This window comes from Cnephaeus nilssonii, assembly GCF_951640355.1.
Source record: "Cnephaeus nilssonii genome assembly, chromosome: 21".
NCBI classification, from domain to species: Eukaryota; Metazoa; Chordata; class Mammalia; order Chiroptera; family Vespertilionidae; genus Cnephaeus; species Cnephaeus nilssonii.
Window position 1 is genome coordinate 29,020,756 of NC_137092.1, and position 25,154 is coordinate 29,045,909.

The 25,154-nt window shown below is 45.0% G+C and overlaps 1 protein-coding gene across 2 annotated transcripts in view; it reads right to left on the reverse strand.

Moving 5' to 3' along the window:
• The window catches only part of RPS6KC1 (ribosomal protein S6 kinase C1), a 503,192-nt gene that overhangs the window by 282,501 nt on the left and 195,537 nt on the right, over nt 1-25,154 (reverse strand). For both annotated transcript variants that reach the window (XR_013812996.1, XR_013812997.1), the window contains one exon: nt 4,332-4,371. The gene's annotated coding sequence lies outside the window, so the exon portion shown is untranslated. The remainder of the gene's footprint in view (nt 1-4,331; nt 4,372-25,154) is intronic.

Sequence of the window (25,154 nt, forward strand, 5' to 3'; positions counted from 1 at the left end):
TACCGCCCCCATTTTACAGAGAATGAAGGTAGGACTCCAAAAGGTCAGGGGACTTGCAGGAAGATAGACGACAAGAGGGCCATCGAACGGAACCCCCCAACCTTTGCTGAGAACCTGGGATCGGCCATGGCCACACTTCTCCCCTAGGACCGGGGATGGGTCTGTCTCCCCTCGGCCTTTTCCTGATGGGCCTGGAGGAGCCTGGCCTGGGATCACGTGGTTCCCTCGAGGCTAACATAATCATTCACAAGGACACGCTTTCTCCAGAGTGCACACGGCAGGTGGTCTGTGCGTGCACGTGGGAGGTGAGTGGGTTGCATGGAGCCTGGCTCTCTCATGCACATGCTGCCCCTGCTTGGCAAGAGGTGCTTCCCTTGGGCTCTAAAGGAGACAAAACACTCTGTGCTTTGTGAGCATTCATTCATGTAGTATTCAGAATTCATTTCTTATTTGTAAAATAATGGGGGGAGGAGCAGTACATGCTACATGGTTGGGGGTCCATAAATGTCAGTGTCCCCTTTCCTTTTTCAACATGCCTCTGAACTTTCCCCACTATCATGGCTGTCTGCTCAGAGAACACAGCTCATGGTTATACTGGTCCAGGCAGAACACCCACACAAGGCAGCAGACAACGCTATGTACCTACCGTCACCTAAGTAAGTAAATAAATGGCATTTATTGATCACTTTATGCCAGCCACTGTGCAACCAATTTACACTAATTATCTCAATTAATCCTCCCAACAGTCCCATAAGGAGGGCCCATTATTATCCCTACTTTATCAATGAGGAAACCGAGACTAAAAAGTTTAAGCGACTTGCTGTAATGCCTTGAACAAAGCCAACTAACACAGAGAACCCTGTGGTTGTTTTACTGGCTAGAGTTACTTACCGAATTAGGAGAGAGTCATAGTGGGGTTGTCTTGTAGGAAATTAAGTTTTATTGGTCAGAAACAGCACCCCTCAATTAACCTCAGGCAGCAACCCCTGGGTTCACCAGACAGAAAGCCTGGCGGAGCCACCGTCCCTAACAGGAGCTGTGAATGTGGTTATTTTCTAGCAGGTAAACATGGTTCCTAGTATCCTATTTGTTCTTTGCTTACCAACACTTCCTCCTTACATTGTATAAAAGTACAGAGCAATGTCATTAAATGCTAACTTATAGTAGAAAGTCCAAATCAATGGGATTTTCCTTTACATTCCAGATTTGTTCTCAGACTTACAGGTCTGGACTCACTATGGAGGTCAGCCTCGTGTTCAGGTATCAGACTCCCTTCCTCCCAAATGAAGCACCAATACTACATTTCTGATTGGGGGGCCCTGCTCCCCAATCAGAAATGTAGTGTCTCTTGGCCCTCTGGCACTGAATGATTTCAGCAGTTTCCAAAACAAAATTAAATACAGCCCTAGCTTGAAAAATGTTCCATCTCCTGGAGTCACAGCATTTAGTAGTATTATGCGCTTATTATTATTCAAAACAAATAGGAGTGATAAAACATCAGTTGGAGCCACCCCAGGACAGAAGGAACTAGAATGTCTAATAAAAAGATCATAGTATTCCACAAATAGAAAGTGTTAAAAATGCAGAAAAACAATGGCAGAGGACATTCTGAACCTTCCCCCCAACAGCGGTCACCTGAAAAAATAGAGCAGCTCTAAACGGCCAGGCAAATCGGCACGAGAGGACTGGCCAGGCTAACCCCACTGACAACCTCAGAAGTGCCCAACACAGTAGGACATCACTTTTAGCTTCCCTGCCTTCCTAGCGGCATCTCAGTGGTGCTCCTTCAAATAGTCTGCTCTCCAGCTAAGGGTACCACACTCAGGCATTCTCTGCTCTCCACGAGAAAGCATCCAAGGACCAGGAAATCTCATTATTCCACAAAGTGGCCTCTAAAGCCCCAGTTCAACCCGAGCAAATGTTTAACTCCAACTTGGGAAAAACCACGGGATGGGAAAAACCACAACCATTCTGAGATTGCCCTTCCCAGGGGAGAACGTGGCAGGTTAACGGTTGGGCGACTCTCGTTTGCTCCCCAGACCAGGGAGGCTGTGAATTCCACAGAGGCTGAGGAGCCAGCCTTCGCTCAGGTGCCCCGCATGCCCGCCTTCCTGATTCTCCTGCACCGGCCAGCCCAGCCCCATCGGAGTGCAGCCTCATTCCTGAGATGCCTGACTTGGGCACTGGTGACCTTTTGGGTGACAAGTGCAAGGGTTTATTCACTTTAGTCACTTTACCTAGACCGGCTTCCAGAGGAGAGCAGGCAGGGACAAGGCAGACCTGAGGCCCCAGGGGCCAGCAAAGGGTGTTCCTGCCCTCTCACCTCCACACTGCGCAACCCTCAACTCCCTCCACCACTTTTGACTTGGGGGAAGAAGAGAAAGGAAACGTGAAGCCCAGTAGAAGGTGAGATCCAGAACAGTCTGCGTCACCCGTGAAATGGGGAGGGGGACAGTGGGGCCAAATCCTATTTATTTTTATTCACAATAATGTAGCTAATCCTTGCATAAAGTCGGGAGATTTCCTTCTACTACTAATAATAGCCCCCCCCCAAAAAAAAATCTTAATGGAAATAATCTAAATATGTGACAACTGGAAATTGGCTAAGTAAATCCAAATAACTGAATACCATACAATAATTTAACATGCTATTTACCAAGATTTTGAGGACTAAGGAAATGTGGGTGACAGAATGTTTGATTCAAAACAGGATTTATTTACATTAGGTTTCATCTCAGCTATGTAAATATAGAAAATATACACGGTACTAGATAATGTTTTGTCTGCCAGTATCTCCTTCTCTCCTCCCACTTCCAGGTTTTCTGGGGACTTCACACACACACACACACACACACACACACACACACACTTGCACAGAAGAACCAATGAGCACAGGATGGCTGGCTCCTGGCCACAGCTGACTGGTCCAGGTGGACACCTGACCCAGCCAGGACAAGCCTCTCCTTCCCCAGTAATTCTGGATCTGGAACTGAGGGACTCGGTACCTCCAGCAGCAGAAACAACAGGACAGTGTGCCCAGGAGCTGCAGATGTGGGCCCACTTGTCCTGCCCTGTGGGCCAGAGACCCCGGCAACAGACCCCCAGAGAGAAAAGCTGGAGGGGCCGACGCACCGAGGAGGAAACAAGAGGAAGAGGATGTCCTGACAGCAGGTGAGTCCCTGCGGGTCTCATTGCTCCTGAGGCCTGGAGAGGCTACAATCTTCCTAATAAAGCCTCCTTTTTCACCCAAGCCATGGGGATTGGATCTCTGTCATTTGTAACCAGAAGAATCCTAACCAACATGTGCTCCTCAGGTACCCAATTACTTAGACATCCACCCACATACCTCCAAATGCTATGGGGAGGGGTGTCTGATGGCTCTTCAGAACTTCCCAGATTTTCCACTAGGAACATTATTATCATCAGTGTCCAGCTCAAATCCGCCACTCTAATTCACCTACACAGAAGCTCATACTTTGCACAGGGTTAAGGAAAAACGTATAGTTAACAGAAAATATATATGTACTAAACATATACGCTATGTCTAATCTTTATATTACATATACACTGAGTGGCCAGATTATTATGATCTCTGAACGCATAATAATCTGGCCACTCAGTGTACTTCTCGAGTACCTCCTTTATTTGATATCAAAGATACTATAAATCGTGCACCTGGTCAGTTTCCCCCTTTGCACTGGCTGATAGAAAGCTCGGGGCACATAAGTGGTTGATCTCCAGCAAAAGTGTAGAATACTTTTGGTACCCATTTGAGATACAAATACATTGAGTGGCCAGATTATTATGCATTCAGAGATCATAATAATCTAGCCACTCAGTGTATATATAAGATCTATGGATTACATATGTGTGTATATCTACATATAAAAAATCTTCCTGTTAGACATAGAATCCAATATCCTGGAAAATGACACGCCCCCCTCCTGGAGGCCTCGGTTGCTCTGCTGGGGGCAGCCTTCACTGTCCTCACCCCTGCCTTGGCCTGGCCTCCAAGTCACGCCTCCCATTTCAGCCACTCTGGGGTCTCTATTGGTCCATTTTCCAAAGGCCAGCCATTTGCACGTCTTAACAGAAAGGAAGGGCAGGGAACTTCTGCCATCTTTCCACATGGTATGACGGCTTCTCTCCCCTTGCTTCCGTAAACCATTGCCATTTTGGTCTCTCCTTCCTCCCCAGCAGAGCCTTCAAAAGCTCTCTTCTTTGGAAGCCCAAAGCAAACCCTCTTTTCTGACTGAGAATCAGAAAACTTGGCTGGCACACCCCCTAGTGGTCGCCTAATGAATCCCCCCCAATTATTATAGGTTACTCACCCCTGGGGTTTCTCGAAGTGTGTTCCATGGGATCCCGGTTCTGCAGGAAAACAGAAGAGAAGTATTTTATGCCTTAGTTCGGTTTAAAAACACTTGGATAAATAAAAGCAATCAGTTTGCTTTATTGGTGGACTCCTCTAAGTCTTTAATATGCTAATGAACATTATGAATCTCAAGATAGGATTTTAGCATGCAGTGGATCCCAGATTCATTTGGTCAGACTTTCAGGAAATAATAGGAATAGCTGCCAATTATTGAGCATATACTATCAATCATAGTATTCCATTTATAGGTAAAGAAATTGATGCGTAAAGAGGTCAAATAACTCGCTTAAGTTAGGTTTCTATGACACCAAAGTCCATGTTGTTATCCATTACCAGATCCTAGCCTCGTATTAGTTCCAGGACATTACTCTGCAAATTCCACTTGCATAAATTATGGAATTTGTGCACATTGCTCTACTTATTCCCCATCTGACCAGTCATGTGGGTCTACAGATCACGTCCCAGTGCAACAGGAAGAGTGGGCCCACAGAGGATTTGGAGGCTCCTGACTGCCCATGGGGAGCTTTTGTTTCCATGGCAACAAAAAGAGAGTCACTATCTCAATGCCGCAAACAAAATCCTTCTGGAAAAATCTCAGCAAAAGGGCACCATGTCAGGGACCCTAGTAAATATTTTCCAATGATATTATGGAAAATACAGTACACCACCTTTTTTATTTCTCCTAAAAGAAGCTTGATTTCATTTGAGTCTTATATATCTGTGGACCTGGTTTTATAAGCAATAGGATATTCCACATAGATATATGGGTGTTGGTTTTTTTTAATCTAATATTTTTAAAAAGGGAGGGAGGAATAATGACCATCTTACATTTTAATGTCATAATATGTTCAGAGTTTAATTGATTTGCATAGGTTGTTTTTTTTTTATTTTTAGATTTTTTTCTCTTTAGTTTCAAGTAGAACAAGCCCAAAGATAATTTCTTGGCTCACATAACTTAAAAAGTCCAGGTTTCAGGCACAGCGGGATCCAGGGGCTCAAATGAGACCATCATTAAAACTGAACGTACGGGACTTGTATTTTTAGAGAAAGGAAATGGGATATAGTACTACAAATATACCTTGGTCCCTTGTCCTGTTGGCATTGAGAAATACTGCAAATAATTACATGGATGTTGTAAGTTTGAGGATGGATACTCCTCCACTCCCCAACTTCACTACTGGTCCTCCAGCTACTCTTACAGGCATTTAACTCCCATCTGTAAAAACAGGCACATTACTTCCCATTCCCACTTCAGCGGGAAGAACTTGTAAAGCTTTCAAAGGCTTTTTTCCTTAGAGGATTAAATATTGTGATATATTTTTTGCTCTCAATGTTCGGAGAAATAGCACTTCACACTGGCAAAGGGTTTTCCAAGTATTTATTTGTTTTACAAATGTATCATTTAAAACTCCATAATTAGCCTGGTAAAACATACACCTTCAACATTACAACCAGAGTTTAAAGCTAATCGAGCCACAAAGGAGGAGAGATAATATATTCCATACCCATATTTAAATTCACATTGTGTGTGTGTGTGTGTGTGTGTGTGTGTGTGTGTGTGTAAGACACATACAAATGGCAAATAAGGAAACGTAAAAAAGGACAGATAGATAGATAGTCCCAGATTTTAAAACCACCCCCAAGGTAGAACAGGTGGTGAAAATATAATAAAACATGTTGCAAGGAACATGCCATGAATTTTAAAAACAAAAACGCCTACAGACCAAATAAACTGCTCTGACACCCAGCTACATCTGAAGTTCCCAAACTATTTTAAATGACAAAGCAGAAGTTCCCGAGAGAGGGAGTCCAACGGGAGTGGTCTGAGGGCGAAAGGGGACAGAGCTGCAATGGACATGGACGGGCAGACACCCAGCTGCTCCCCCTTGCCAGGCCGGGCCCTCGGGGCTGGCCCATGTGCACGGGCCTGGGGACCAAGGATTCTGTGGGCAAAGGCCCCTGGGAGCTTCCTGCACCCACCTGCCCATCTGGCCGGTGGTTTCTCAGTGGGTTTGATGCAACATTTGGGTCATTGGATCAGAAACTGTGCCTACACTTGTCGACATCCGCTTCCCGGTACCCAACTTGAAGGCAGGCTGGAGGCCTTGGCCCAGGGGTTGTGGGGGTGCAGGCAGACACCCCCTTGTCTCTGCAGCATCCACCTTCACAAATCCCAACTATTCATTCATCACAACCACCTGCTTGTCCTTTATTCTTGGTCCACAGTTTGTGAACAGCTTTCCCTCCGCTGCCTGTCAGCATTACACAGAAATGCAGGGGGCTACGCAGACCAGAGCTGGTGTTCATTCTGCAATGAGGAAGAGGAAAATGATCACAGAGGGGACAACGGCCCAAGATCTCTGACTCCTGGTCCAGTGCTCTTTCTACTGGAATATGCTACGAGTGTTCAGGGATAAGAGTTACGGGTGGGTTTGGCATTCTGATCCCTCAACCCCAGGCTCCCAAATTCAAAGGCCTGAAGAGGTCAGGCGGGAGGGAGAGGGGACCAGGGGGGAGAGGGGGAATATGCCACAGCTAATGGAAAGCCGTGTCCCACTTCAGGGCAAGCAGCCACCGCTGGGCACTAGCAAACTGTGGTTATGCAGGAGTATTATGTCAGGATTCTCATTTTTAAAAGCGAACCCAGAGATCTGAATCTTTATCTGAAATATCCTGATTTTTAAATATTGGTTTGATTTAAAAGAACAATGTTGCCTGAAGCTAACAAACCCATCTGCAGGCTGCCTGGAGCTACAGGGCACAAGTTCGAGATCTCTGCCTCACCCAGGCACCCAATGCCCCTGCCCCCATCCCCCAAGACTAAGCTGCAATCCATTAAAAGGGGGCCAGTCTACAGATGCAAGGGGAGTCAGCAAACCTGAGCTTCAATCCAGCTCTGGCTCTTGCTAGTGCATAATCTTGAGCACGTCATTTATCTCCCCGAACCTCAGTTTTGTCCTCTATTGAATGGGGCTAATAACACCGCCCTTGTTTCCTCAGCCCTCACAGGGCTCCGGCTCAGTGAGAGTGTGTTGGCGTCCAATGCATTCTATACCCCAAATGATCACTGCACTGTCACCCCCTGAAACCAGGGGGCTCCTCATAAATTAACCTTGGCCATCTTTGTTCTCCCCAAAGTGCACAAGCACATCATAAGCGCTCAGTAAATCTTATGGCATTATGTGAAGACCAACAGCTCTCTGAGCACTGATCATATGCTGGACACTCTACTGGGTGCTAAGGAAACCAATAAAGAACCGTGCTCTTAAAGAAAACGTATCCCGCCCTAACCCGTTTGGCTCAGTGGATAGAGCGTCGGTCTGCAGACTGAAAGGTCCCAGGTTCGATTCCGGTCAAGGGCATGTACCTTGCGGATCAACGTTTCTCTCTCATTGATATTTCTAACTCTCTTTCCCTCTCCCTTCCTCTCAGTAAAAAATCAATAAAATATATTTTTTTTTAAAAAGAAAGAAAACATATCCTGGTTGAGGAGACGAGGCACGCAAAGTAATCAGAGAAACCGCTGAGGTTCAGAGCGTGCGGGTGCTGGGGATCCCAAACATCCCGAGAAGGGATAAGAGAAGGATTTCGTTCCCTGTCTGTTTCACAGCCTCCTTTAAGCTTTTCTTGGCCCTGGAGTTTAAGAAACTCACCTCCCCACACAACAACTGCTTTGAGATAAGACTGTGTGGTACCCTCAACACGCACACCTCAGTGAGAAGGAGAGAACTGGGCGGCTCCTACAAGCAATCAGGCACCTGTTATCTGCTGGTCTGGAGGGTTGCCTGGGGCAGTGCAAGCTGCATCACTGTTAGATCTTCTTGAAGCCAGCAGAGCTGAGGCCCATCTATCCCCACTTCCCCCACCCGGGCCCTCCCTTCTGAGCTCTGATTAAATGGCTGGCTCCCTGGGCCGATCAGGTAGCAAGCATGTGCTAAGTCTCTAATCTGGCTTGTCCTTGGAGGCCCACCCCTCCTGCTGGCCGCACCAGCTGCCTCGGGGAGCACACCTGAGAAGAGATTTGGCAAAAATCACGTCAATTTGATCAGTGGAGACAGCCAAACAAATAATCCAGGCCCACAAGGTCCAGATCGGCTGTCTACGTGGATCCAATTCCACTTCCCGGGTGCAGCGCAGGTTCAGCCTAGACTAGAGAATGGGTTTCACCGAAAACCAGGTCCCAGTGCCCCCATCGCAGGCAGCACTGGCCTTGAGCAGAACGGTGAGCATGGCCACATTTCCCTGTGACACCCTCTCCATTCCCTTCTCGCTCCCAGCATCTTTGCCTCCCTCCCGGAGCTCGGCCAAGGTCTTTGGCAACTGCCAGGGGCTGTGGCATTCTTGTGTCCATACCTACTCTGAGTTTTTGAAAGTCATTAAGAAGAGACTTTCAACATTGGAAATGCCTTCAGAATGAAAGGAACAAAAGTGTAATATTAGGTCGATGCCAGGAGCCCTACAAGCCGAGGTGCAGGAAGACATGAAATAGCAGGCCTTGCCCATACCCTCCAGCCTACAGCATCTTAGTGTTTGCCCGCTCCTTACCTCTCTAAACCATGGTCTTGTTAGGACTGGCCCTGCCCAGAGGATAATAATGTACCAAGTCCTCAGCACGACCAGAGGAAACGCCCATATTCGGCCCCCAGACTATGGGAGTATCAATAAGATTAAGTTCCACTAAATAAACAGAGAAGGCAAAATCTCAGAAGCTTACAGACATGAGTTCGGTCTCTAACAGAAATAAGTTCAGACGCAGGCAGTGCACACCATGGAAGACAGCACCCTTCATCTCGTCTTCACTGTGGCGGCAGCAGCCTTATATCCTGCGAAGGTGCTGGTTTGGTAGCCACTCTAAAGAGCCAGCCAAGTTTCATATTATAGTTGATTCTCAATCAACTTAGACTGCAGGCCTCTGGGCAGAGCGCACCTCCTAAGCGAAGTGGCGTGTCTTTCCGGATCGGCCCTCTGCCTGCTTGGCCAGCTCTCCTTCGCAGGGCTTTGCTGGAAGTGGCAAGGAGACAGCAAACCAGCACTCTGGATTTTTCCTGCCATTTCCCCTACAGCTAGAGCTTCGGTCAACGTGTGATTTGTTTTCTGGGTTAGAGCAGGAGCAATGCAATCAAATGCTCTACCAATGCATAACTAGACTCTGGCTTTCCAGTTTGCAGAAATCTGAGCTCCAAATATTTGTCTTCCCACCTCCTCCGCTCAGTCAATAGTGCACTCTGAATGCTGTTTCAACCACCTTCCGAGGGTCTAACTCTCTACCACTAAGGATGAGGTTCAGCTGCATGTAGCAAAAGCTGGAACACACGACGATTTATTCTCTCTTGTAAAAGAAGTCCACAGTGAGGTAGGGCTGGGAGCTCCCCGAAGTCATCAGAGACCCATCCCTTCTGTCTTTCTGCTCCAATATCCCTATGGCAGGAAATTCCCATCATTAAGGTCCCCTTATGATCCATCATAGCTGGAAATCACATGATCACAAGTATAACTGCAAGGGATGATGGGAATGTGGTCTTTTACCTGAGGACATTGCTGCGATGAATAAATAAAAAAATCAGGATTCTAAAAAATTATCTCACTAAGATGAAAGGAGAGAATACTGGAGGGGGCCACCAGCAGCTTATGCCACCATTTGTTATTTGTTTGCATTGAAGGCTACCCTACCACGGCTCAGCCCACATCTTATTTAAATTTTGGAACCCCCAGTGCTTAGCACAATGCCTCTCACAGATTGAGAAATCAACAAATGTGCATGGAATAATCACTGAAATCCAGGCTGAAGAGGTTTTCCATTAGGACCCTAACTTAGACTGCATCTCAAGGATAATTTTCATCTAATCATCGTGATCCTTTTTATTCTTTCTGAAGATGTTTTTTCTTCTCATCAACCCTCCTTAAACCAGCTTCTAGGGTTCCAATCAAGATCCAAGAGTGTCACTTAGAGCCACATTAGTCAAAGTGTGGTCTAAAGACGACCGCCTATCTGCAAACTGCAAATCAACTCTGTCACTAAGCATGGTGTTTCATTCAGCTGAGACTTCCTTGATGCAGTGTTTCTATTTGCATTCTAGAATAAGCTCCTTATGGTTTCACAGACCTGTAAAAACTGAAGAATACTCATTCAGAGGCCGTATCTCTGACTGTAGCAGAACCCTAGTAGGCTGTGTGAAGACAGGGTTGACATCCCAGTCAGCATATTCATTTAAACACACTACCCAAATTGAAAAATATAGTCACAATTCAAAGGACTCTGACCTTGTGTTTAAAAGAGCCAAATCCAGCCCCCCAAAAAAAGTTATTGGAAATCCAGGCAAACCTTACTCTGTACTAGTCAGGACGGGGTAGCCATGAGTTCATAAATATGTGGAAAATACACAAAGGTTTTAGTCAACTTCAACTCAAAATCCAACATTGTTATGTGGTCGCATGTGATTTTAGGCCATATTAACAGAAACATTAAATCTAGAACAAAGGAGATGATAATGCTACTCTATTTTGTACCAGTCAGAACATGCATGGAATGTTATGTCAAATTGTGGGTATACCAATCAGGAGGATCATTGAGGAATGGAACTTGTGCAAAGGAGAGTAACCTGAAGGGTGAAAAGCTTCAAAACCATGTCATATAGTTTTCATTTGACATAATGTTTAATTTGGAGACCATGACCTCTATCTTCAAATGTTCAAAAAGCTGTCCAGTAAAAGAGGTGAATCTTATTCTGGAAAATGCTAAGGCATAGTACCAGAATCAAGGGGTAGAAGATCTAGAAAGACAGATTCGTGCTCAATATCAGCAAGACATTTCTGACAACCAGGCGTATCTCTAAATGGAGCAGGCTATCTTGGAAGGTCTTGAACTCAGCTGCTAGGGGGATTAAAACTCGGGCTGGACAGTTTCCCAGAAGTGCAGTGCAGGGTGGGCTCAAGGCTCAAAAATGACAGTTGGAATAAAACCTGGAGGGTCATTCCCATCATATCTGTGACATCTGCTTTAAAGCAAAGTCTTAACAGTCACCCCTGATATGGCTATTCGGTTTGGAGTTGACCACTCATTGTTTCTGTTGACCCTTACAGCTCTTTAGGGCAGGTAGAATGGATTACAGATGAGAAGATGTCATCCAATTAAGTGTCTAAGTCAGGACGCACCCCAGATTACTGATCCCTAGTCGACCCCTCTGTCGGGGGGGAGGAGGTCGCTATGAGAAACCGCCCCTCTCAATGAGAGATTGACAAGCAGGAAGAGGCGTGCCAGAGGACAGCTGAGTAGGAGCACATTGGCTCCTGGTGGCTCACCCAGGTGTTGTTCTCACGCTAAGAGATCCAACTGGAAGTTCATTCCCTGCATTAGGGACTGAGGCTCTAGACCAGTGTCCGCAAACTACCATCAGTGAGCCAAATATGGCCCCCAGCCTGTTTATGTAAATAAAGTTTTATTGGAACACAGCCTCGCCTATGCATTACCTATTGTCCATGGCTGTTTTCCTGCTAAAAGGCAGGAGACCTGCAAAACCTAAAATGTTTACTGCATGGTCCTGTACAGAACACGTTTGCCAACCCCTGCTCTAGGACAGCAGCGTGGAGTAGAAACTGCACTCCCGTGTTTCTTCCCTCCTCCTGACCCAACCCACAAACCTCTACTGTAATGAACAACAAACATAAGAAAGGTCCTGCAGGACTGGGAAGCCCCATCCAGGAAGCAATTCCTTTTAAAACCATTTCCTAATGCAAGAAAAGAGCCACAGGTCTTTTATAGTTTTTATCTTCCAAAGTTTTTATCTTCCATCTGTTGGGTTTTGATATACCACTGCTCTGGGGACAGCTATTATGACTATTTAAAACACATAGAATAAACCAATTGTTCCATCGCCGTGTCTGTTTGTAATTAAGTACAGACAATGCACTACAGCACAGTTATGGGAAAGAACAGTGTAATTCCATGAGTCAATATTAGGACCCTCATTAGCCACTGAGCCTAGGCTGATAACAGCTTATCACACCTTTCAGCCCGAAGAAAGCTCAGGTGGAAGGGAGAGAGAGAGAGAAAGACGACGGAATAAATAGCTAATTATGATAAACTGGTTTCCTTGGTAACTGTGTATAACCGCAATGATGTTGCCATATTTTTAATGATAAACACGAAGGTTTGATGTGAGATTATATTACACATACTGTCTCAATGCTGGTTCTACTCTAGCAAAGGTGAAGCCAAGTACAAAAGTGAAAGTTTGGGAGGCTAGGAAAATTAGAGGCGCTTTCTCTAACCCCCATCCCAAACATCTGCTGTTAGTTTATTCTCTCGGTACCAAAGAGCTCGAGAATATGAAAACATAGTTAAGGCACTCAATAAATCCTATCGGCCCACTCAAACCTCAGACTTTTAGTTACAGCATTTACCATCCTCTCTTCCCCAGGTGGGGTGGCTGTCGGTCATCTCTGTGACCAGCCCTGTGGTTGGGGGAGGGACACACAGTGAGTAACGCAGGAGGGATGCGCCACCCTACAAGGTCATCAGCCGCGGCGTCAACCCTGGATCACCAGATCATCTTACGCGATCCATTCTCCACTCTCATCTTTCAGGGATGTCTGCACCCCAAGTTGTGATGATCACATTTTGGCTGAAATATCTGGGCCCAACAGAAGATATTGTAGTTTGAATCACTAAACCAGGGTTGGTAATCATGGCCCATGGGCCAAATCCAGCCCACTGCCTATTTTAATAAATAAAGTTTTATTGAGGTCACAGTCGTGCATTTATGTATTTATTGTCTGTGGTTCCTTTCATGCTGCAATGGTAGACAGAGACCATATGGCCCACGAAGCCTAAAATATTTACTCTGACCCTTTTCAGAAAAGTTTGCGGAGCCTCACAAAATACCCACATTCTGACCCACCTGTGGTTTGATTTCCTCTACCACAGAGGCCAGAAAGCAACTCAGCCTCTCCTATGGCTTGTAGGAGAGGCAATATGAAAGTGTATCTATGCTCTCAGACTCCCTTGTTGTTTTATGGATCCAGCAAAGAGCTTGGCTTGTAGAAACTGCACTCCCGTGTTTCTTCCCTCCTCCTGACCCAACCATAAGCCACTAGAGGAAACAGTTTTGCTCTCCACCTCCACTGCGTCTATGTCAGCATGCACAGACAGAAAATGCTTAATAAGTTCTCTTACATGGGTAATGGCAGTAAAAGCCCAATATTCTAGAAGATGTGTGGGATTGGCAGACATTGCCAATTGACCCCAGATCATCATTCTTCCCTTCTTCTTTGGTAACAAAACAAAACAGATTTTATTCAATACTAGAGGCCAGATGCACGAAATTCGTGCAATGGTATGCCTTCCTTCCCCCGGCTGCTGGCTTCCCAGCCCCGGCTTCTTCACAGCCCCAGCTTCACAGCCCTGGTCCCACATGCAACCACCTTGGCCTGGCGCTGCCCGCATCCACCGCCAAACACCCTGGGTTCCCTGGTTCCACAGAGCCCCCCGATCAATCACTCCACCGGCTGGTGGCTTGGACCTCCCTCTGTGGGGCGATCATGGGGCGATGGCGGGCCTGGCGGCAGTGCGTGTTGTAGCGCGGTTGTCTGGACGGTCATTCTGCCATTCATCCGTTCGGTCGATTTGCATAATATGCTTTTATTATTATAGATGGCTAAAAGACTGCATTTTATATCCTCCCCTATAGTTAGGTATAGGCACATAACCAAGTTCTCATCAAGAAAATGAAAGCAAAGTGTTATATAAGACAAATGCAAAAACTGCTTACAAGGAGCTGACTGCGCTGAAAGAGTCCCTTTTACCCCCTCCCCCTCTTCCTCCCTTCCATTCCTGGAATGCGGTTGAGATTGCTGGAACTCTAGCAGCCATCAGGTGATATTGAGGCTGGAAACCGGTGCTAAGGATATAGGAGGAAAAAGCAAGAAGCCTGACTCCCAATGACTTTGTTGGAGCTGCCATGCTGTCTACATGAGATGAGCCTCCAGAGATGTTTAAGCCACCGAGGCCACATCTCTTTCTAGTAACCAAAGGAAATTCCACAATGGGCCTCTAATAGGAATTATGTACTCACTTCTCCCACCGAACTTCCAGCGGACTTGGTACCTTTCTTCTCATGTTTCCCACAAAGTCCCATAGTCCGTGGCATTGCTGTACTACATGTTTAATCTCCCTAATAATTCCCAAAGAATATGAACCATTCTACCTATTATGGGGTCCATATTAGCACAGTGCCTTATACTTACTTGTGACTTGAAATATACACTGAGTGGCCAGATTATTATGATCTCTGAACACATAATAATCTGGCACTCAGTGTGTGTGTGTATGTATGTATATATATATACATACATATATATATATATATACACATACATATATATATATATTTTTTTTTTTTAATTATTATTTTTTTAGAGGGGCCCGGTGAATGAATTCATGCATGGGTGGGGTCCAGCCAACCTGGCCAGGAGGAGGGGACATGGGCGGTTGGCCAGCCGGCCTGCCTGCTGGTCGAACTCCTGGTTGAGGGGACAATTTGCATATTAGTATTTTATTATATAGGATATACACTGAGTGGCCAGATTATTATGCATTCAGAGATCATAACAATCTGGCCACTCAGTGTACATATTGATCCTTTTATTAAGTGTAGGTCAATAAAAGGCCTTTATTATACATGTAGGTTGTATCAATTATGTCATTCCCTGGATATGGCGATAATAACACATCATCTCAGTCACCACAGGGAAGCAAACTTGAAGACTCCTAACTGCAAAGCCATAGTACACTGTGGTCGCGCTGGTTTTTGCTGATCACCATTCTTTCTCGCCCTTCTTTGGGTTATCACATTGTTTTCTGTGTGAGGTGGGGGACATCCTCTCATACCCAACCTTTCACCTTATCCTTATCTGCCATCTCCCAGGAAGAAGGGTGGGTGCACAGCCTCAGGAGGCCCAGTCCGAGGACCACATCCCCCTGCACCCAGCAGCCAATCAGAGTCCTCCCAAGGATGTTCTAACCTGGAGGTGAGGGTTGCTCTCTCCCTCCAAGCTATGTGGACGTGAACCCAGGACTGTCAGTTGACATCTCTGAGCTGAGCTGCGTCGGGGAAGCCAGGCTAGGCAAGAAAAGGGCCAACACCCAAGGGCGGCTGGGGCAAGCGGATTTCATAGATACCCTGAGAGGGAGGGGCAATGTTGAGTAACACCCTCGGGGCCAGGCCCCTTTACTCCTGCAGGCCGCCCCGGGTCCCTCCACGCATGGGAGACACACTCATTCCCTTTTACAGTGAAGCTGCTGGTGCAGGGATGGAGCAGGAGAAGGAGGCAGGCATGGCCATGGTGTCCTTTGAAGGAAGCTTTTACCTGGGTCACTGAAATGGACGAGAGACTTTTGAAAGCTTCTTTCAACCCTGAGGATCTATGATGCTAAGTGAATCAGTTTATGTTAATAATGTAAGAAAATAAGAGTATCTACAGAGGCCTATCCTATATAACAAAAGCCTAATATGCTAAGTGTCCGACCGTTTGACCAGTCGCTATGATGCGCACTGACCACCAGGGGGCAGACGCTCCGACCGGTAGGTTAGCTTGCTGCTGGGATCCGGCCGATTGGGACAGGGCAAGACGGGCCGGACATGCCCTGGACGAATCCATGCATCGGGCCGATTTCAGCCTGATCCCCGCAGGCCAGGCCGAGGGACCCCACCGGTGCATGAATCTGTGCACCGGGCCTCTAGTAATGAATAATTCCTTTGCCCGCCCCTTTTACACTGTGCATCACTCTTATTGTTGAGTATGTGTCTGCTCTCTGGGTTCCCCACTGGACAGCAGCTCTGAGATTTCAGGACATTGTCCATTGCAGCTCCATCCGAGCTCCTGGTCAGGGTCTAGTACATATTAAGGGCTGACCTGTATTGAGTAGTTACTGTATGTAGACACTGTTCTAAATGCTATATTTGCACTATCTCATTTAATTTTCATAAAAACCTTATGAGGTAGATACTATCGTAATACCTATTTCACACATAAGGAAACTGAGGCAGAAGATGGTTAACTGGTCCACACCTAGTAAGTGGCAGAGCTAGGAACGGACCCAGGCAGTTTGGATCTTAAGGTCCTCTACTCTTAAACAATGAACCATGCCGGCACATAGTAGGTGCTCAATAAAATGTTTGTTGGATTGAAAACATTTCTGAAGTGTTTCCACTGAGTTTAACTGGGAGCTATGTAGAAGATCACTCAATATATGAAAACAAAAAAGTTGAGCCAAGTACAAAATAAGCTAATATCCTGTGTTTTCTACAAGGAACAAGTTTAATTAGAGTTTAGGTAATGAAAGTTTTCATGGTTTCTTTAAAAAAAAAAAAACAATACATTCATTTATGCAAGTCTACACCAGAGCATGATTTTTTTCAAAATGCTATATAACTTGCTTCTCACACAAAAAAGACTCCCTAAGAAGAGAGCATCTCAGATTACGGCACTCCCATCAAATGCCAGGTGCCTGTGGTGGCAGCAGCTAAGGGCCTCCTAACCAATACGTTAGACTGCGTCCTTGAATTGCTGAAAAGACAGACCTAAGACATACTGAGACTCGAAGGGAATTCTGTCAGCCCAGGAGAGAAAGAAGTCTGGCTGTGAGGGACCCTGACAGCAACTAAAAGGAGGTCTTCTTAGCTGGCCCTGCACATCTTTGCTTATGCTGTTCCCTCTGCCCCGATCCCCTTTCCATCTCATTTTCCCATGTCTATCAACCCAAACTATGGAAACAACAGCACCATCCTCTGAATTTCCGTAACATTCTCTCTGTCCCTTTCTCAGGGTGACTCCGCTTTCTACAAGTCACACAAATTTGCTTGCTTTTGTGTTTTATCTTCCCTACAAGATGAAAAGCTAATATGCACGCCTGACTCATAAAAGCCAACACCGAGAGATGCTAATAATTCAGTTGGGCTGAAATAAACCTGAAGGGCAACCTCCTGGGTAGGAAGAGTCAGTAAGGACATGGCCAGTTCATTTCACCCCAGTGCACAGCCACCCTTAATGCTGATCAGACACGTTGGACCCAAGTTCCTGGGAAAGAAAATGAACTTAGAACAAAGAGGTGGACGCAGGAGGCAGACTGCCTGGGTTAGAATCACTGTTTCAACACTTACCGGCTAGGTGTCCTTTAGGTACTAATAAGTTTTTCCACCCTCCTCTTTTGCCTCAGTTTCCACATCTACAAAATAAGAGTAAGAATACTAGTTCCTTCATCAGAGGATTATCAACAAGCTAGTACACGTTTAAGGATGGAACAGTGTCTGGCACATTCTCAGTGAGATATAAATGTATTTTTATAAATATAAATGGAGGAGCATTCATTTATTCAATAGATATTCCACAGATACTGACCACAAACTCAACGGTTCAAGAGGCTGGTGGTAACAAAACAAAGATCTTTATCCTGATGAAGTTACATTCTACCAGGTGGAGATGAGTAATAAACATAGTAAATACATAGATTCTACAATAGAGCAGAGACCAATGTTTACTTTAGAAGCTCCTGTTGGCCCTCTCATTTCACACTGGGTAGTTTGGGTATTTTTGTTTTGCTTTGCAAAATGATCACCTCAATCAGTCTTGTTAACATCCATTACCACACAGAGTTGCATTTTTTTTCTTGTGGTAAGAAATGTTAAGATGTACTCTCTGAGCAACTTTCAAATATACAAAACAGTATTATTAACTTTACTTCCCAGGCTGTACATTATACCCCAAGACGTACTTATTTCATAACTGGCAGTTGGTACCTTTGGACCCCCTGCACCCATTTCACCCTCATTGACACTCCTCTCTTTCCCCCCAGTGCAGTCACCCTGGGGTCCGAAACTTAAACATAAATCGATTGACTGATTTTTAAATAGAGAGCAAGAGTATCGATCAAACAATACAGACTTTGCTCACCTTATCAGTACCATGGTGTTGGCCGTAGATGGAAGCTACAGGGGGGAGAGGAGGGAAGGAGGGTCTTCCATGTTTTATTTTGCATTTATGTGAATAAAATTGTCTTTTTTTTAATTTAATAAATCTTTATTATTCAGATTATTACAATTGTTTCTCCTTTTTCCCCCATAGCTCCCCTCCACCCGGTTCCCACCCCACCTTCTGCCCTTACCTCCCCCACACTGTCCTCATCCATAGGTGAACAATTTTTGTCCAGTCTCTTCCTGCACCCCCATAGCCTTTTCCCCTGAGAATTATCAGTCCACTCCCTTTCTATGCCCCTGATTCTATTATATATCACGTTTATTCTGTTCCTCAGATTTTTAATTCACTTGATTTTTAGGTTCACTTGTTGATAGATATGTATTTGTTGTTCATAATTTTTATCTTTACTTTTTTCTTCTTCCTCTTCTTAAAGAATATCTTTCAGCATTTCATATAATACTGGTTTGGTGGTGATGAACTCCTTTAGCTTTTTCTTATCTGTGAAGCTCTTTATCTGACCTTCAATTCTGAATAACTTTGCTGGGTAGAGTAATCTTGGTTGTAGGTTCTTGCTATTCATCACTTTGAATATTTCTTGCCACTCCTGTCTGGCCTGCATAGTTTCTGTTGAGAAATCAGCTGACAATCGTATGGGTGCTCCCTTGTAGGTAATTAACTGTTTTTCTCTTGCTGCTTTTAAGATTCTCTCTTTGTCTTTTGCCCTTGGCATTTTAATTATGATGTGTCTTGGTGTGGTCCTCTTTGGATACCTTTTGTTTGGGGTTCTGTGCACTTCCTGGAATTTTAAGTCTATTTCTTTCACCAGGTGGGGGAAATTTTCAGTCATTATTTCTTCAAATAGGTTTTCAGTATCTTGCTCTCTCTCTTCTTCTGGCTCCCCATAATTCTGATGTTGGTTTGCTTGAAGTTGTCCCAGAGGCTTCTTACACTATCTTCAGATTTTTGGATTCTTTTTTTCTTTTCCAGTTGAGTGGTCTTTGCTTCTTTGTATTTCAAATCTTTGACTTGATTCTTGCATTCCTCTAGTCTGCTGTTGGGTCTTTGTATAATATTTTTTATTTCAATCGGTGTATGTTTAATTTCTAGTAGATCCTTTTTCATATCCTTAAGGGTCTCGCTAAATTTATCGGCCTTTTCTAGGAAATTCTTGAAAAACCTTATAACCATGGTTTTGAACTCTATATTCAGTCATTTGTTTTCCTCCATTTCTTTCATTTGTGATCTGTTTCTTTGTCTCCACATTTTTGCTGCTTCCCTGAGTTGGTAGCGTAGCTTTGTGTGCTAGGTGTCCTATATGGCTTAGTGGGTTGGCCTCCCCAGTTACCTGAGGTGGACACTCTTGGTGCACCCCTTTGTGGACTGTGTGTACAGCCTTGTTGTAGTTAAGTCTTGATTGTTGTTGGTATCACTGGGAGGAATTGACCTCCAGGCCAATTGGCTGTGAGTATCAGCTGTGTCTATGCCGGGAGAACTTCTGTGCTGGAGACAGCCTTATGGGACCAGACTTGCAAAATTGCAAAAGCCTCTGTGCTCAGCTTGGATGGGGCGGAATCTCTAGGCTGAGCAGACAGTCTGGGTTTCCCGTCAGCCCTGCCTTATGAGGCCCCTGGGTCTCAGTGTCCCTCAGTAATCGCTGCAAGCACCTCTGAGAGAAAGCCGCCCTCGAGTTTCACCCGCTGCCAGACAGTCCAGTTTCTCCCCCAATGAATCTGGATTCCCAGATTCTCGCTCGGAACTGGAGTTCAGAGCATTCGGGAGCTTCCGGTTCCCTCCAGCTAGAGAAAGCCTGCAGCACACTCAGCAGTCAGTCCTCTCTGCGTGCACTTGCGCGCACGCCTCCAGACTTTTGCCTTTTGTGGCTCCCGAGTTTCTGCCTGACAGTCCAGATCCTCCCCCCCCCCCGCCCCCCGTAAGAGCGTGGGTCCCCAGGGGCCCACCCGGAACTGAGGTTCAGTGCAGTCGGAACTGAGGTTCAGTGCAGTCGGGAGCTTCTGACTCCCTCCCACTAGGGAAAGCCAGCGGCAACCTCAGCAGTCAGTCTTCTCTGCACGCACTTGCGCGCGCACGCCTCCAGACCCCTCCCGCCATGGCTCCCCCTAGTCTCCAAGTCTCCGTGTGCCTTTCTCTCTACCTGACAGTCCAGACTCCACCCGTATGAGCCTGGGTCCACAGGGTTTCGCCCAGAACTGGGGTTCAGTGCAGTCGGAACTGGGGTTCAGTGCATCGGAAGCTTCCTTCTCCCTCCCGCCAAAGAAGGCCAGCCAGGCACTCAGCCGCCCTTCCTCTCTGCGCGCGTGTCTCCGTACCTCAGTCCTTTGCAGCTCCTCTGATTCTCCGTGAGCTTTTCTCTTTCCTTCTAGTTGTAGAATTTCCACTCAGCCAGCTTTCCTGTGGTTCTGGATGATGTCCGTTCTGTCTTTTAGTTGTAGTTTTGAAATTGTTGTGCGAGGCAGCAGTTTAGGTGCTTACCTATGCCGCCATCTTGGTTTCTCTCTAAAATTGTCTTTTAATTGAAAAAAAAGTTTTCATGTTTCTGAATAATAGTAAAGAATATTGAAGATAACCCAAGTTCATTTGCACCTCTTCCATGCACATTCTGTTTCTTTCATACTTCCATATATTGTTCATTACACTGAAAATTCTCCTTGTACCTGCACTAAAAAAAAAAAAAAAAGGAAGATAGGGAAAAAAGGAGGGAGGGAGAAGAACAGGGACGGAAGAAATTGGTGTCCAATGCTAAAGTAATTTCAACAAATTTGGAGCTGATTTTTTAAAAATTGATTTGAGAGAGAGAGGAAGGGAGAGGGATAGAAACATCGACGAGAGAGAGAGAGAGAGAGAGAGAGAGAGAGAGAGAGAGAGACATCATCGATCGGCTGCCTCCTGTATGCCCCCTACTGGGAATCAAGCCTGCTACCGGGCCGGGCATGTGCCCTGACCAGGAATCAAACCATGACCTCCTGGTTCATAGGCCAATGCCCAACCACTGAGCCACACCAGCCAGGCTGGAGCTGATTCTTGACTTACTTTTTTCCTTTATAGCCTTTTACCCAAAATCTCTATCTCCCAGACCACAAGGGGAAAACCACCAATCTCCTCATATTAAAAAGAGGAAGAAAACCTGAAGTATCCTAGCATCAGCCCCAGCCTGGGATAGATTGATATTAACAAACAGAATACTTAACATGCCAATATCTAAATTTTGATCACTTCTCCCTGAAAAGATAGGGTAGATAACTTGAATCTCACCTGCTCAAAAATGACCCACTCCCAAGAGTAAAGAAAAGAATCTTTCCCAGAGGAAAATCCTCGCTTCTGCTTCCAGTCTGAGAGTTCCAGAAGCCATGCGGGGGTCTAGGAGCCCTCTACAGCGTTTCCAGGTGTCAAGGGTACAGAGACTCCATGCTGTTCACCTAGCGCGCCACGCAGTCAAAACACACATTAATGACAGCTGACGACACTACCTCAAAATGACAAGCCCACCAATACTCTTTTCCACTCCCATAACCATCATCTAAAATCTTACGAAGTCTATACTTTCAGCCACTGTCCAAGGCAAAGAATTGCACAGCTGCTGAGCAAATCATACCTTCTTTGTATTGGCTCCAAAGCTATGCTCCCTGAATTCCCAGAATTGCTGTATGTTTGCAATATTTCAGAATTTGGTTAGCAAATCTCTACTTGACCAATTGAAACCCTCTGTGCTTTTATGGCTTCATTCGTGTCTCCACTTGGCACTTAACTTTTCATGCTGACAAGTCCTCAACTTCTAACTTCATTTCATATGTCTGTACTACAATCTGGCGAGAACCTTAAAAATGTTCAAAACTTTTCGCCCCATAATTCTACTTCTAAGAATTTATCCTAAGAAAATAATCAGAAATGCCCATGAAGGATTGGGTGGAAAACATTTCATTAAGAAAGGAAATATGTAATTAATTTTTACATATAATCTAAAAATAAATTAAACCTAACAATTCTAGGAGTAGTCAAATTCAATTTTGTAGAACCATTAATTGCTGTATTATACAGCCATGAAAATGTTTCAAAAACTATAGATAGATATATGTATAGATGATATAGATATAGATATAGATATAGATATAGATATAGATATAGATATAGATATAGATGATATAGATATAGCTATAGGTATAGGTATAGATAAAGATACAGGTATAGATATAGGTATAGATATAGGTATAGATACAGATATACAATACATGTACAGTGTGGGGTAAAAGTAGGTTTACAGTTGGGAGCACACAGAGCAGAGTTTATTCTTGTATTATTATTTATTATTGTATTATTTTCCATATGAACAATTGTATACCTACTTTTGCCCCATCCTGTGTATATACCAATTTTGTTAGATGTATGTCTGTGTACATAAAAAAAGACAGAAAGGAAATACAAGAAAATGTTAAACCCTGTTACCTCTAGGTGGTAGAATACTATATAATTTTGCTTTCTTTTTGCCTTGAATATTTTCCAAAGTTTCTATAACGAATACATATTACTTTTATAATTTGAAAATAGAAGTGTTTTTAAAACCATTCCAACTCTTCAATTAATTCAGCTACCCTTTCCTGGCTCTCCTCCAGCCCATTATGTCATTCTTAAGGAGCAGTAGCCAATATGGCACAGGGTTTTCCAGGTGTCTGCTTTGGGCAAATCTGATTTCTTACACTCTCAGAAGCAGCTCTCTCTCCATTTTTCTCTCTCTATTTCTCTCTCTCTCTCTCTCTCTCTCTCTCTCTCTCTCTCTCTCTCGCCCTTCTCCCCCCAAAGTGTCCATCCTACTTACCAAGACCCTTCCATGCTCTTTTGCTGATAACTGAGAATGCTCTATTTGCACCCAGATGAAAATATCACAGTGCACATGGACACGATAAAAAGAAAGAACAAGGTCAGTTCTGATTGCAAAGCTGTAAAACTGACCTCTGATTAACTTTCCATCCACATGTGACCCTAGAGATGTAGGACTTTAATGATGGAAAAAGAGAGGGAACACAAAGGAGAGAAACCCTGAGTCATCATGCCATCCCCAAGCTTACTGGAGACTCGGGATCAAGGTTGTAGCCAGGCAGGGTGAAGTAACATGCCATCCCATAACTTCTGGGGGACTAAATCCACACACCCCAAGTTATCCTGTTCCCAAATCCCCGGGGACTAACGAGAGTACTCAAACCACCCAGAGGTCAGCCAGGAGTTGGGTGAGGATCTGGGTAAGGGTGGAGTATAGAGTCATAACCTTCGATAAGAAAACAGTCTAACCATGAACATAAACGTTTATCTTTCCCATGATGACATTCTCTGTCTCTGGGGACAGAACTGTTAACAACATCGTGTTTCATCACATGCTGGTGGCCCTGTCAAGTCATCATGGTCAGGTCCAGGGGCACAGCTAACCCTCAGCAAGTTTACTCTAAAAGACAGGAGGCCTGTTTTCCCATTTTATTTTTAAATACTGAAATACAATACTGTTTTGTTCCCATTCGGTCTCTGTTTTTGTGTTTAAGAAGGTTTTTAGATTTTACAAATTTGGGTTCAAACAGGAAATGACTGTGAATCACCTAAGAGACACCCCCCCCCCCCCCACCTTTTGTCCTTAGGATCTAGTCAATCTATGATCCTTCAAAAGGTCTGATAAACGTAGCATCTGGCTTCAGGCTGAATTGGCCTGCTGTGACTATTGAAAGCCAGCGAAGTGTTCAGAAACTTGGAGAAACCTAGGGTGGAAAAACAGGCTTGTTCCATAAGCATCTTGACAATGCACCCAAGTATCATATGGCCTAAATCCATCCTACCTCTGCTCACCCCAGCTCACCCCAGCGGTAATGTGCTACTCTCCAATAGGTCAGTCTGGTGGCAATGAATGGCACAGGGTGTGGGCAGAGAGTTAGTACGTAAAAACATCCACAAGACCTGCACCTGGTTAATAAACCTTTTCTAATCTAAGAGAAAATTTGTTATAAGAGTCATGAGTGTCCGGCTGGTGTTGCTCAGTGGTTGAGCGTTGACCTATAAACCAGGAGGTCACGGTTCAATTCCCTGTCAGAGCACATGCTCGGGTTGTGGGCTCCATCCCCCTGGGGGGTAGGAGAGTATAGGAGGCACCCATCAATGATTCTCTCTCATCTTTGATGTTTTTATCTCTCTCTCCCTCTCCCTTCCTCTCTGAAACCAACAAACACATACTTAAAGTAAAAAAAGAGTCATGAGTACAACAGGACGTTTGCCAAATAAAGCCAAAGTAATCTCAATCCTGATTTGAGAAGGAATCTCAGAATGAAAACTAGTGTATGGTGGTTTTACTTCTATGCAACAGCCTTAAAGCCTTCAACAAATTCAGTCAATTCAAGCACTTACTCTGTGCCAGACACTGTGCTAAGCACCTTAAAGATATTCTCTCATTACATCCTCTCGTAAGCCTACCCAATAGGGTTTACTGTTCTATACAAGAGGAAGAGAAGCAAAAGGCTATAGCTTTTCTATCCTTCCCAAAAGGAGAAATATGGAACAGCTGAGAAAAGCCTGATCCTGCTACATCAGCAAGGAATACTTCCGCTGCAAGTTGCAGAATTACCAACTCCAATTGCCTCATGCAACATGGGGATGTATTATTTCTCACGCAGAACATCCAAGGAGCAGAGTCACTTGGAATGGGTGGATTCAGCAGCTCAATAGATCCAAGTGTGGGTTCTTTTTTTCTCCTTCCTACCGCCCTTGGGGTTGGCCTCATCCTCAAGGTGACAGAATGGTGGCTGCTATATCTAGGCAGTGT